Source organism: Mirounga angustirostris, unplaced genomic scaffold (genome assembly GCF_029215605.1).
Source record: "Mirounga angustirostris isolate CCGP_5_RB_7025 unplaced genomic scaffold, mMirAng1.0.hap1 SCAF_8, whole genome shotgun sequence".
Classification (NCBI taxonomy): Eukaryota; Metazoa; Chordata; class Mammalia; order Carnivora; family Phocidae; genus Mirounga; species Mirounga angustirostris.
This window is the reverse complement of record NW_026991716.1, coordinates 51172852-51186800: the sequence shown is the minus strand read 5'-3', so window position 1 is coordinate 51186800 and position 13949 is coordinate 51172852. Positions and strand designations below refer to the sequence as shown.

The 13949-nt window shown below is 36.5% G+C and overlaps 1 long non-coding RNA gene and 1 other non-coding gene across 2 annotated transcripts in view; both read left to right on the top strand.

Moving 5' to 3' along the window:
* LOC123837826 (uncharacterized) overlaps nt 1–12279 on the top strand; it is a 60233-nt gene extending 47954 nt beyond the window's left edge. The window contains exon 3 of the long non-coding RNA XR_010413659.1: nt 8610–12279. This is a non-coding gene — a long non-coding RNA (uncharacterized LOC123837826). The remainder of the gene's footprint in view (nt 1–8609) is intronic.
* LOC123841570 (U6 spliceosomal RNA) lies at nt 7374–7479 on the top strand. Its single transcript, XR_006790241.1, has one exon. It is a non-coding gene; the product is annotated as a U6 spliceosomal RNA (small nuclear RNA).
* Nucleotides 12280–13949: the final 1670 nt, after the last annotated feature.

Sequence of the window (13949 nt, the reverse complement as noted above, 5' to 3'; positions counted from 1 at the left end):
GCACATGTATATGTATGCATATATGTATAATGTATGTATTTACACAGCTATAACCATGTTGATTAACTTTTATCTTCAAAAGTAGAGTAAAACTTTCTTATAAATTTGTAGAGCTATACTGTGGATCCATTTGAAGGAACATTATCTTGTTGAGATCTAACCCTCTCACGAATATAAGGATTGTAATTTTTCTTAACATTGACTATGAAAAGTTCTAGCAGCATCTTCTCGATGTTCTTTCTCCTTTTCATTGTTTATCTGATAAGGGACTAGAGAAGGTGTTAAAATAAGTAGGATGGCACTGCAGGGGCCCAAGTGAGTCCCTGCCAAGGGACTCTGATCTGGACCACTCCCATCATTATATTAGGAACACATGTTTCCAAACAAATGTTCTAATGTAACAACTCATATCCTGGAACTAGTCTCTGCTTACTACTCCAAGAATTGTATTCTCTCATTTATTCTTTTTACTCAAGATCTTTGTAGTGTTTTCTTGGCCAGGAAAAGAGTCATTGTATTCTGTAGAGCTAGTGTTTGATGGCCTAGTGCTAAGAGTTTTGGAAATTTTCTCCTTATGGAAAAGGTGCTTTTAATTTTAAAATATATTGGTGGAAATATAGTCAATAATATTGTATTAACTCTTATATTTTTTTAGAGGAGGGTAGGGGCAGAGGGAGAGAGAGAACCTTAAGCAGGCTCCATACCCAACATGGAGCCGGAGGCGGGGCTCAATCTCACAACCCTGAGATCATGACCTGAGCTGAAATCAAGAGTTGGACGCTTAACTGACTGAGCCACCCAGGCGCCCCTGTAGTAACTTTGTAAGATTACAGATGGTAATTAGACTTATTGTGGTAACGATTTCACAATGTTCAACAAATGTTGAATCACTATGTTGTATACCTGGAACTAATTTAATATTATATGTTAGTTATACCTCAATAAATTAAAAAAAATGCATTGGCATGTCATTGTTAAACCTGCATTGTATCTTTCAAAAACTGATAGTTGGACAGTGGTGAAAGCCATGCAGCCAGCCCCTCCAAAAATATCCTGTTTCCTGTCATCACCAGCACCTTGTTCTTTAGCAACATGGTCTGGCAACGTGAGACTTTGCCTTTTACACTAGAGTGGGACATCAGTTCTCATTTGGCTACGCCACGTCTCCCAAGTACCAAGTCTAATAAAGGTATGCAACAACTAAATTCAGACTTGACTCCTTTCATCTCCTCTTGCCTGGAACAATAGTGTGATTAATCTAACATTGCTTTGGAGTATGTTATTTCTTTATCAGTGAATTAAAAGACATTATAATAAAAAAAACCCAGTAAGTGATAGTTGTTTATTATTCTGGATTTTGTGAGTTAAATCTCTGTTAATTTGCAACATCTGTGCCAGGTATTAGAACCCATGTTTTATTTATTTTTTTAAAGATTTATTTATTTATTTGATAGAGTGTACAAGCAGGGGGAGCAGGAGAGGGAGAAGCAGGCTCTCCGCTGAGCAGGGAGCTTGAAGCAGGGCTCAATCCCAGGACCCTGGGATCATGACCTGAGCCAAAGGTAGACACTTAACCAACTGAGCCACCCAGGTAACCCAGAACTCACATTTTAAATGTCTATTCCTAAAGTATGACCAAATAGTCAAATAGATTTCTGATGTAAAGGAAACAAAATTAACATATACAAAATATAAATATATTTATATAGTGTATTTTAAATATGCTAGACTATAATACACATTAGTAATGTTAAATATATAAATATGTTAATGAACCCATATTTCTTCATTTGTTCTGGACATAACCCTTGGCATTAGATGGTAAGCATTTTGCTATAAGACTTACTTAACTGGTTAGACAAGTTATTTTGGCAGCAATTATGTATTTGTAAATGGCCTCCAAGTAAATTTTATGAGAATAAAAAGAAAGACCTTTCTAATACCAGTACTTACATTTAAATAAAATTATTGCTCAGCAATAGTCTTAATTAAAGAGTTATCTGGGGAACATTAAAAACACTGCTCCTCAAACTCTCCTAGAGATTCTAGTTCAGATGATTGGGATGGGCTTGGGCAGTAGTATTTTTAAAAACTCCCCAGTGCATTCCATTGTGCAGCCAGGATTGATAATAAAAGACTGAGCATGATTAATAAGCAATTGAAGTTCAGATGGAAACCTCTGCCTTTGCCCCATTCCTGTGCCCTCCCCCCTGGCCAAGATAATAAATGAAAAGTATATCATATCCCAGGGGAATGACAGAAATTAGTGCCATTCTTAAGGACCTAAAGTCAGGGTGCCCAATAGAATTCCCTGTAATGAGGGTAATGTTCTATATCTACCCTGTCAAATAGAGTACCCACTAGCCATGTGTGGCTATTAAGCACTTGACACGTGGCTAGTGCAAAAACTGAATATAAAATTTTTAAAATTCTAGTTTCAATTTAGTCACATGTGTTTAGTGGTCACTGTACTAGACAGTATAGATCGAAAGGATGCAAAAGTGAGACCTCTGTCATGGTTCCATTTAATCTCCTCTAGAAAATTGCTCCTGATGTCTCTGGTCAGAAGTAATCTTGTTCCTATCTGTGTGTTTCCTATTGCTGCTGTAACAAATCACCCCAAACTTAGTGGCTTAAAAACACAAAGTGGCTTAAACGAACACAAATTAAGTTCTGGAGGTCTCAAGTTTCTGGAACTCAGGAGTCCAAAATGGGTCTTAAAAGGCTAAAGCCAAAGTGGTTCGCAAGGCTGTATTCCTTCTGGAGGCTTTAGGAATGAATCTGTTTCCTTGCCGTTGCCAGCTTCCAGAAGTCACCTACATTCCTTGGCTTGTGGTTCCTTCCATCTCAAAGCCAGCAGCATAGCATCTTCAAATCTCTGCCTCTGACATTCCTGTATCACTCTTTCACTTATAATGACCTTTTTTTATCGCAGCAGGTTAACTTGGATAATCCAGATACTCTCCTCATCCCCAAATCCTTAATTTAATCTCACCTTCAAATTACCTTTTGTCATGTAAGGTAACGTATTCAGAGGTTCTGGGAATTAAGATGTGAGCATTTGGGGGGAGCCATTATTCAGCCCCCTCTACTGTGGTACTTATTCTGCCTTGTCTTATAGTTTCCCATGTGCTTTTCTATGAGCAGAAAATGAGTCTTAGTAATTTTAATCCCTAGGTTAAAACTGTGGCTTTCACACTATATGTGTTCAAAATATATTTGTTGGAGTGAGTTAAGGTTAAAAAAAGAAAAGAGAGTATTTGATAGGTGCTGGCTGAGTGAATAAAGAATTAAGGGGGGTCTTAATGCAGCAAATTAATTTTGAGCATCTGCATGAATTGAACATTCACCAATCTATCAACCCATGGAATAGATTTTGGAGCAATACTTATCAATCACCAGTCAACTGAAGACTGAACGGTTGTACCCTGATCTGTTCATTTTAGCTCAGTGTGTTTTGGGCTATTGAGAAAGCAATGGGAAGCCAAAGGCTGTTTGCATAGTTCTTTAGGAAATAAGAACAAAAAAACTGTGGAATGACAATTAATAGCTTATGTCTGATAAATGTACTTCAAAACCAGAACATTTTAAGATTAATACATTATTTGATAAAGGAAGTTAGTGTATGGAAATCAATGATTACTTTATTAAGCATTTATATCTAATGAGTGAAAAATTTACTCATTTGGTTTATTTATTTATTTATTTTAATTTATTTTTTAATTATGTTAATCACCATATATTACATCATTAGTTTTTGATGTAGTGATCCATGATTCATTGTTTGCGTATAACACCCAGTGCTCCATGCAGAACGTGCCCTCTTTAATACCCATCACCAGGCTAACCCATCCTCCCACCACCCCCCTCCAGAACCCTCAGTTTGTTTCTTAGAGTCCATAGTCTCTCATGGTTCATCTCCCCCTCCTATTTCCCCCCCTTCATTTTTCCTTTCCTGCTATCTTCTTCTTCTTCTTCTTTTTTTTTTAACATATAATGTATTATTTGTTTCAGAGGTACAGCTCTGTGATTCAACAGTCTTGCACAATTCACAGCGCTCACCATAGCACATACCCTCCCCAGTGTCTATCACCCAGTCACCCCATCCCTCCCACCACCCCCCACTCCAGCAACCCTCAGTTTGTTTCCTGAGATTAAGAATTCCTCATATCAGTGAGGTCATATGATACATGTCTTTCTCTGATTGACTTATTTTGCTCAGCATAATACCCTCCAGTTCCATCCACGTCATTGCAAATGCCAAGATTTCATTCCTTTTGATGGCTGCATAATATTCCATTGTATATATACATCACATCCTCTTTATCCATTCATTTGTCGATGGACATCTTGGCTCTTTCCACAGTTTGGCTATTGTGGACATTGCTGCTATCAACATCGGGGTGCACGTACCCTTTCGGATCCCTACATTTGTATCTTTGGGGTAAATACCCAGTAGTGCAATTGCTGGATCATATGGTAGCTATATTTTCAACTTTTTGAGGAAGCTCCGTACTATTTTCCAGAGTGGCTGCACCAGCTTGCGTTCCCATTAACAGTGTAGGAGGGTTCCCCTTTCTCCGCATCCCCGCCAACATCTGTCATTTCCTGACTTGTTAATTTTAGCCATTCTGACTGGTGTGAGGTGGTATCTCATTGAGGTTTTGATTTGGATTTCCCTGATGCCGAGTGATGTTGAGCACTTTTTCATGTGTCTGTTGGCCATTTGGATGTCTTCTTTGGAAAAATGTCTGTTCATGTCTTCTGCCCATTTCTTGATTGGATCATTTGTTCTTCAGGGGTTGAGTCTGATAAGTTCTTTATAGATTTTGGATACTACCCTTTATCTGATATGTCATTTGCAAATATCTTCTCCCATTCTGTCGGTTGTCTTTTGGTTTTGTTGACTGTTTCCTTTGCTGTGCAAAAGCTTTTTATCTTGATGAAGTCCCAATAGTTCATTTTTGCCCTTGCTTCCCTTGCCTTTGGCGATGTTTCTAGGAAGAAGCTGCTGCGGCTGAGGTTGAAGAGGTTGCTGCCTGTGTTCTCCTTTAGGATTTTGATGGACTCCTGTCTCACATTTAGGTCTTTCAACCATTTGGAGTCTATTTTTGTGTGTGGTGTAAGGAAATGGTCCAGTTTCATTCTTCTGCATGTGGCTGTCCAATTTTCCCAACACCATTTGTTGAAGACACTGTCTTTTTTCCATTGGACATTCTTTCCTGCTTTGTCAAAGATGAGTTGACCATAGAGTTGAGGGTCCATTTCTGGGCTCTCTATTCTGTTCCACTGCTCTATGTGTCTGTGTCTGTTTTTTTTTTCCAGTACCATACTGTCTTGATGATGACAGCTTTGTAATGGAGCTGGAAGTCCGGAATTGTGATGCCGCCAGCTTTGCTTTTCTTTTTCAACATTCCTCTGGCTATTCAGGGTCTTTTCTGTTTCCATACAAATTTTAGGATTATTTGCTCCATTTCTTTGAAAAAAGTGGATTTTATTTTGATAGGGATTGTGTTGAATGTGTAGATTGCTGTAGGTAGCATTGACATTTTCACAATATTTGTTCTTCCAATCCATGAGCATGGAACGTTTTTCCTTTCTTTGTGTCTTCCTCAATTTCTTTCATGAGTATTTTATAGTTTTATGAGTACAGATCCTTTGCCTCTTTAGTTAGATTTATGCCTAGGTATCTTATGGTTTTGGGTGCAATTGTAAATGGGATCGACTCCTTAATTTCTCTTTCTTCTGTCTTGTTGTTGGTGTATAGGAATGCCACTGATTTCTGTGCATTGATTTTATATCCTGCCACTTGACTGAATTCCTGTATGAGTTCTAGCAGTTTTGGGGTGGAGTCTTTTGGGTTTTCCCCATAAAGTATCATATCATATGCAAAGAGTGAGAGTGTGACTTCTTTGCTGATTGGATGCCTTTAATTTCTTCTTGTGGTCTAGTTTGTTTGTTTTTTTTTTTTTTAAAGACATTCCAGGTTAAAAGATGTCCTGTTTGATTATTTATAAATTAAACATTTAGTATAACAGAAAAATATTTTATTCTACAAAATTTAAACATATACAGAAGTAGAAAGGATCAGATAACAGAACCTATGTACCCATCACCCAGCTTAAACAACTATCATCCCAAGACCTGGAGTATTGTTTTAATCTGTACTCTATTCCTCACTCCCTATCCCCACCTCCACCCCCAATCCTGATTATTTTCAAGCAACGTTTAGAATCATATCATTTTATCCATAAATTTAATCATGTATAAACACATCTGGGTAGGTTTGTTAATGAATTTCCTCATATTCATGTTGGCTTCCTGCACGCTTTGGCGGCTCCATATCTGACATTTACTGTCCTTTCTTTACCTAATGTGGAATTTTGTTCTGAAGGACAAAATATAACAACTAAATATGGAAAATGCTAAGCTGGCCAGACTTGTTTAATTTTCCTATTACTTCAGTTCATATTTTAGAAAATAGCTTACAATGTGGAAGTGTATGAAATTGCAAGCAAAATTAAAACAATATTTGCATTTTTTTTTTTCGAGAGAAAGAGGAGCTCTTAACCACAGGGGAAATATGAGTTAAAAACTCCAAGCTCTACTCCTCTTATTTTAGGAACATATTAAATAATGTTAAGGTAAGACATATATAACCCAGTTGGAGAGGCGCTTAGAGAAAGTCCAGGATTAGGGGACATTCTGAGGGAACATTTTTCATATGAATAATTAGGTGAAGCCCACACTAGAACTGAGAAATAAGATATTGTTGAAGATGAAAGTCTGATCAGAAAATATTAAGCCATATAAAATATGGTTTATAAAATACAACAATATGAAATGTTTCTTTTGGGAACTAAAGTACTATCTTTCCATATATGTCTGTATACAGTGATTATAAGTGGGCTTCCTCAATATATTATATATATTAACAAAAGTACACGTTGTCAGGGTTGGCTGGGCTGGAGGAGGATGATAATTTTATTATTTAAAAATCATATGTTATTAACAGCTGCCTCTATATGTATTTCTTTCTGCCATTTTTTTGGTCTTTACAAGAACCACAGCTAATTTATTCATACAGTGCACCTAAGTCACAGTGCTTTCTTCATAAATATACAAGTTAAATATTTGGAGGAATACATAAAATCGATCTCTAATTTTTCAAATCCAAAATTAGCATTCTACAATTTATCAAATAGAAATTCCCTGTTATGCCCCTGTTCCAAAGCAGAAAGCTTCATAGACTCATAAAGATTTTTAGCTGAATTGAATCTATGAAATGATCTAATTCAGCTCCATGTTTGGAGCTGGAGGTCTGTGGATCAGATGAATTGTCAAAGGTCACATGACTAAAAAGTGCCAGTTCAGGACTCACTTCAGCAGCACAAATACTGAATTTGGAACTGCGCAGAAAAATTAGCATGGCCTCTGCACAAGGATGACACACAAATTTGTGAAACATTCCATGAAAAAAAAAAAAGGTGTCAGTTCAGAGATAAGAAGGCAATGTTCTTACCTCCCAGGTTGGTGACCCCCCCGCCGAGATTACAAAAGATGAGGGTTTTATCTCTAGTGAAAAATGAAGACAATTATTTGGTTCTTTTACTTACGATGGTGTAGAAATCTGTACCTTACTACTATGACATTGAATACAAGTCGTTTCAAGGAGTTATGTGATTTTTAAGGTTTCTTCAAGCTCTAAGATGATGAATTTCTAAGAAGAGGCTCTGGTTTGCATTTTTTAAATTGAATACTATGTTTTTGCATAAACTAATGTTATAAAACTGTGCCACGTATTTCCAAAAGAACAAATATAAATGCAAAGAAGAAAGGGTTAGGTGTCCGCTTCTGTCTCTGTTGTTGGTATTAGTGAAGATGATATTATGATCATAGCTGTGCTGAAAAAAGAGTTCTAGTAACAGTCACCTCCCCACATCCTCAACTTCTTCTCTGAAGACTTCCTTTACCTCCTTTCCTTAATTAAAACTTGGTTCTACCTTGAATTTTTATCACCTACTCACTCCTCACTACTGTTTTCAGATTATTTCTCCTTCCTTGGGTCATATCTCCAGCTTCCAATTGCATGTCTAGTTTTCTACAGGCATACAAAACCAACTGCTTTGAACTCCCACCCCTCCACCACCCCACTGTCAAATCTACCCCATGTCCTATGCTCACTGTCCCACAAAAAGACACCCTAAGTTTACAACCGCCCAAGACAGACACCTGGGAACATTTGACCCCTCCATACCTCACCCAGTTAAAAGTCAATTTCTGTTGATGCTACCAGTTAAATACATCTCCAGTCTATTCGCAGTTCTCCAAAGTTGTTGACTTGCAGTAGTTCTACTCACCATCACCTCCTTCATGAATGTGGCCACAGCCTCCCTCATTAGACTCAGCCCCTTCTAATCTGTTTGTGCTTGATGACAACCATGTGTAAGGTATTTTTTTCTTTTAGCATTCATATTGCCTCCGTAACAGAAACCGAACCTCAGGACAACCAAACAATTGGCTCACATGAACACAACTCTTGAGTGTTAGAGCCAGATATTCTGACTCCTTATTAGGGTCTCACTAACTTCCGGTTGTCCCTTTTGCAGGTCTGGAGATGTGTGCACCTCTGAAGAACACGCAGTGAAGAACTGAGGCCTCCACAAGGGTAAAATAATAGAAGGCTCTCAACTTGTAAGCCCTAACCGTAACATAATGTTCAGCTGTTCAAAGGACACATTCTGAGTCATAATAGTGGCATTTAGAGGCCATCAGTCTACTGCATTGTGACCTTTTGAGAACCATAACTTCATTGTGTGTAACTTGTTCCTACTTTCCAACATCTCATTTTATTATCATTATAAATCATGTGCATTTTCTGAGAACTTTAATTTTCAGGTTGCCATAAATAAAAAAAAACGAAGCTCTTCTTTAGAGTTATAACAACCAGTTGCCCATGAAGTCAAATAAAAATAAATTACAGTCAATGAAAGAGCTTAGTAAGTATCTTAACTGTTCTTGACTACTCTTTCCCAAGATTAGAATCATTTCACAGTACGACAGAATGTTAAGCAAAGTAAAAATATGTATGTTGGCTCCCATACAGGGCCTTGCCTGTCTTTGTAAGCCTAAATGGCTACTGATCACATTTTAAGGTCAGTGAAAAGTAATCTCAAGTTTCACCTGACTTAAGCTGAAGAGAATAAACAGAACAATGAGTAAGTAGAAGGAAATTCTGAGATATGAAGGTTTGGGGGGGTGGTTTACTGAGATGACTTTGAGGGGTAGAGAATGATAGAAACTAGTTTTCACTTGTCCAAGGTTTTATTCATTCTCCATAATGCAGGTTTATTGTAACTTGATCTGTATTCAGTCATTTTTCTATCAATGTATATTATCATTTTGACTTGTTTTTAACACCCCATTCTTTTTGAAAATTAGAAAATACTTGGGCTCAATATTGGATCTCTATGGGAGATTAGCAATTTAATATAGCAGAAGGCTATATTGCAAAGCTGCAACAAGAGCTCGGTTGACGGAAAGTATAAGAAGTGTGTATATGGTCAAAGGGGGTCTCAGACATCTCATGGATGATAACAGCCTACACTGAGCCTTCTTCAGGTTTCTAGACATATCAGTGACTAAGAACCTAAGGATAGTAATTTTGGAAAACTTTCCACAATTTGATAAAATGTGCCATATTTTCATTCCTATAATCTGTTTCATATATTTAATGCCTGCGGTAAAGCATTTCTCAAGTGTTCTATGGGCACTTACGAATACTTTCGTGAGGATAAAATGTAAAAGTAGCTTATTGTTCTAGCGAGTTCTTCTTGGTGGTTAGTACTGTGGGCATTTCACATGAAATTTCCAATCTGGCCATCCATATGTTGGTATAGTCTTTCCCAAATGTTGGTTTACCATAACAGAAACAGTCCAGATATTGTCTCAAGGAGAAGTTTGGCATAATGTACAGTGTATCTGTAAACAATCAAGAGCCAATGAAACAAATTACAAAACTGCCTTTGGATGTTTATTGCACATGGCACCTATGATTGTATTGAGAAAATTGCAGGGAACATAATAATAGTTTTAAAATACCATTATATGTGTTGAGGTAATTGGAGACATAGCTAAGTGTCATAGACAAAACTGTAAAATCATTAGTATACATATGGTTTATTTTCTTTTTCTCTCTCTTTTTTTTTTCATAATGGCTCAAGGAAGTGATTTTGACCAAGAGGATTGGAGGGTTATTTTGCTTAAGTATAGTTTTGATTCAATACTGGAAAATGCCATTCCTATATACCTACACTCAACTTCCAGTGAGTGGAAGTTTTTATCTTCATTTAAAAATATGATTATGTTGGGCGCCTGGGTGGCTCAGTTGGTTAAGTGACTGCCTTCGGCTCAGGTCATGATCCTGGAGTCCCGGGATCGAGTCCTGCATCGGGCTCCCTGCTCGGCGGGGGGTCTGCTTCTCCCTCTGCCCTCTTCCCTCTCGTGCTCTCTGTCTCTCATTCTCTCTCTCTCAAATAAATAAATAAAATCTTTAAAAAAATATGATTATGTTGGATATACTCTTATTTCAGAAGTTTTAGTTTAGAAAAGAAAATACATATTACCCACTACACTTTAAGACAGACTTTTTTACTTAGTTTAATCCTGAAGCATACTAATACTTACATTAAAATAAGTCAAGATCTCAGCAAACTGGGAATAGAAGAGAACATCTTCAACTTGATAAAAAAATCTACAAAAAGCCTACAGCTAACATCATACTTGGTGGTGAGAAATTAAATGCTTTCCCACTAAGCTCAGGGACAAGGCAAGAATGTCCTCACTACTCCTTATTCAACATGGTGCTGTAAGTCCTTGCTAATCCAGTAAGAACAATAAAAAATAAAAAAAAATTAAAAAAAGACATCAAAGGTATACCATTTTAGAAGGAAGAAAGAAAACTGTCTTTGTTCACAGATGACAGGATTATCTATGCAGAAAATCCCAAAGAATAACAGAAAAATTCCCAGAACTAATAAGCAGTTATAGCAAGGTTACAAGATCAAGGTTAATATACAAAAGCTAATTACTTTCATATACACCAACAATGAACAATTGGAATTTGAAATTGAAAACACAATACCATTTACACTAGCACAAAAAAGAAAAGAAAAATAAGTATAACAAAATATATCTAAGATCTATATGAGGAAAACTAGAAAACTGTGATGAACAAAATCAAAGAAGATTTTTTAAAAAGATCTTATTTATTTGTCAGAGAGAGAAAGAGAGAGAGAGAGCACAACAGGGAGAGAGGCAGGCAGAGAAGCAGGCTCCCCAGTGAGCAAGGAGCCCGATGTGGGACTCAATCCCAGGATCTTGGGATCATGACCTGAGCCAAAGGTAGATGCTTAACTGATTGAGCCACCCAGGGGTCCCAAAATCAAAGAAGATTTAAATAAATAAATAGATTTTCCATGTGGATTGGAAAACTCAATATTTGTTGTCTGTTTTTCCTGAGTTGATCTATAGATCCAATACAAGCCCAATTGAAATCTGTTATTTTGTAGATATTGACAAACTGATGCTAAAGTTTATATAAAAAGGCTAAAGGCCCAGAATGCCAGTAAAATATTGAAGGAGAAATATAAAGTTGGAGGATTAACACTACTGAACTTGAAGATTTTCAACAAATGGTGCTGGAACAACTGGATATCCACATATAAGAAAAAAAAGATTCTAGACACAGAGTTTCACAAAAATTAACTCAAAATGGATCATAGACCTGGATGTAAAAGGAAAAGCTATAAAACTTCCAGAAGATAACATAGGAGAAAATCTAGTTGATCATAGCTTTGGTGATGACTTTTTAGATACTATACCAAGGCATGGTCCATGAAAAAAACAAAACAAAAAACAAAACAGAAGTTGGACTTCATGAACATTAAAAACTTCTCTGTAAAAGGTATTTTAAGAGAATTCAAAGTTAAACCACCAACTGGGAGAAAATTCTTTGCAAAACATATATCTGATAAAGGGCTGGTATCCAAAATATACAAAGAACTCTTAAAATTCAACAATAAGAAAACAAACAGTCTAATTTTAAAAATGAGCAGAAGATCTGAACAGACACTTCACCAAAGAAGATAAGCAGGGAGATTACTGACATCATTTATCATTTAGGGAATTGTAAATTGAAACAGTGAGATACCACTACATACCTATCAGAATGGCTAAAGTTGAAAACACATAACATCAAATGCTGATGAGGATGTGGAGCAACAGGTGATGGGAATGCAAAATAATACAGCCTCCTTGGAAGATAGTTTAGTAGTTCCTTAGAAAACTAAACATAGTCTTGGGGCGCCTGGGTGGCTCAGGTTGTTAAGCATCTGCCTTTGGCTCAGGTCATGATCCCCAAGGTCCTGGGATGGAGCCCTGAGTTGGGCTCTCTGCTCCATGGGGAGTTTGCTTCTCTCTCTCTCACTCTCCCTCTCTGCTTTCTCTCTCTTAAATAAATAAATAAAATCTTAAAAAAAAGAAAACTAAACATAGTCTTATCATACAGTTCAGCAATTGTGCTCCTTAGTATTTACATAAAGGAGTTAAAAATTTATGTCTACATATAAGCCTGCACATGAATATTTATGGCAGCTTTTTTTTATAGTTGCCAAAACTGCGAAGCACTAAGATCCTTTAGTAGGTGAATTTATAAATAAACTGGTATATCCAGACAATAGAATATTATTTAGTGATAGAAAGAAATGAGCTATCAAGCTACAGAAGACATAGAAATGCATATTGCTAAGAGAAAGAAACCTTTCTAAAAAGGTTGCATACTGCATGATTACAACCATATGACATTCTGGAAAAGGAAAAGCTAGAGAGACAGAACAAGGATCATGGTATTTTAGGGGCTCAAGGGGAGGGAGGGAGGGATGAATAGGCAGAGTACAGAGGATTTTTAGGGCAGTGAAACTCATCTGTATGATACTGTATTGGTAGGTACATGTTATTCATTAAACACTTTTCCAAACCCATAGAATGTACAGCACAAGGAGTGAATGCTAATGCAAACTTTAGACCTCAGATAGTAATGATGTATGAATAATGCATCAATTGTAACAAATGTAACAAATGTAATGGAAGATGTTAATAACAGGGGAAACTACTTTCTGCTCGATTTCCTATAAACCTAAAAAGTAAGAGTGTGAAATTGTTTTATTTGAAGATGTATAATGTAATTTTTGAATATTATGTATTTCTTTTTTAAAAAACAACTTTGTTAAGGTACAATTGACATACAACGCTTAACGTGTATAATTTGATGAGTTTGGACATATCAAACACCCATGATACCATCACCACGGTCAAAGTAATAGACCTATCCAATGCCTCCCAAATCTTCCTTGTGTCCTAATTTTTTTGTGTATAGTAAGAACACTTGACAAGAAATCTACCTTCTTAATCTATTTTGAAGTGCACAATACCATATTGTTAACTACAAATGGGCACTACGATGTACAGCAGGTTTCTGGAACTTATTCATTTAACATAACTGAAACTTTATACCATGGAACACTGCCCCTTTAATGTCCAAAATATATAAGGAACTCCTACAACTCCACAGCAAAAACAAAACAAAACAAAACAAATGGAACCTATGGGATGGGAAAAAATATTTACAAACCATATATCAGGTATGCATTGTTTTTTGACCCTTTTCAAAATCTTGTTCTGTGGGTTATTGATTGATTTTTCATTTTGACTGAAATGGCAAAAAAAGTTAAGTCCTCACACATTGCAGTGAACTCACAAAGGTAGCAGAAAATTGCTACTTAATTCAATCATGCCTTTTCGTATGATTCAACATCAAAATGCAATTGTAATGATAGCCTTATTTAGTTTAGTAAAGTGAAGATAGGAGTTTGGAATGATCTTGATTGGTA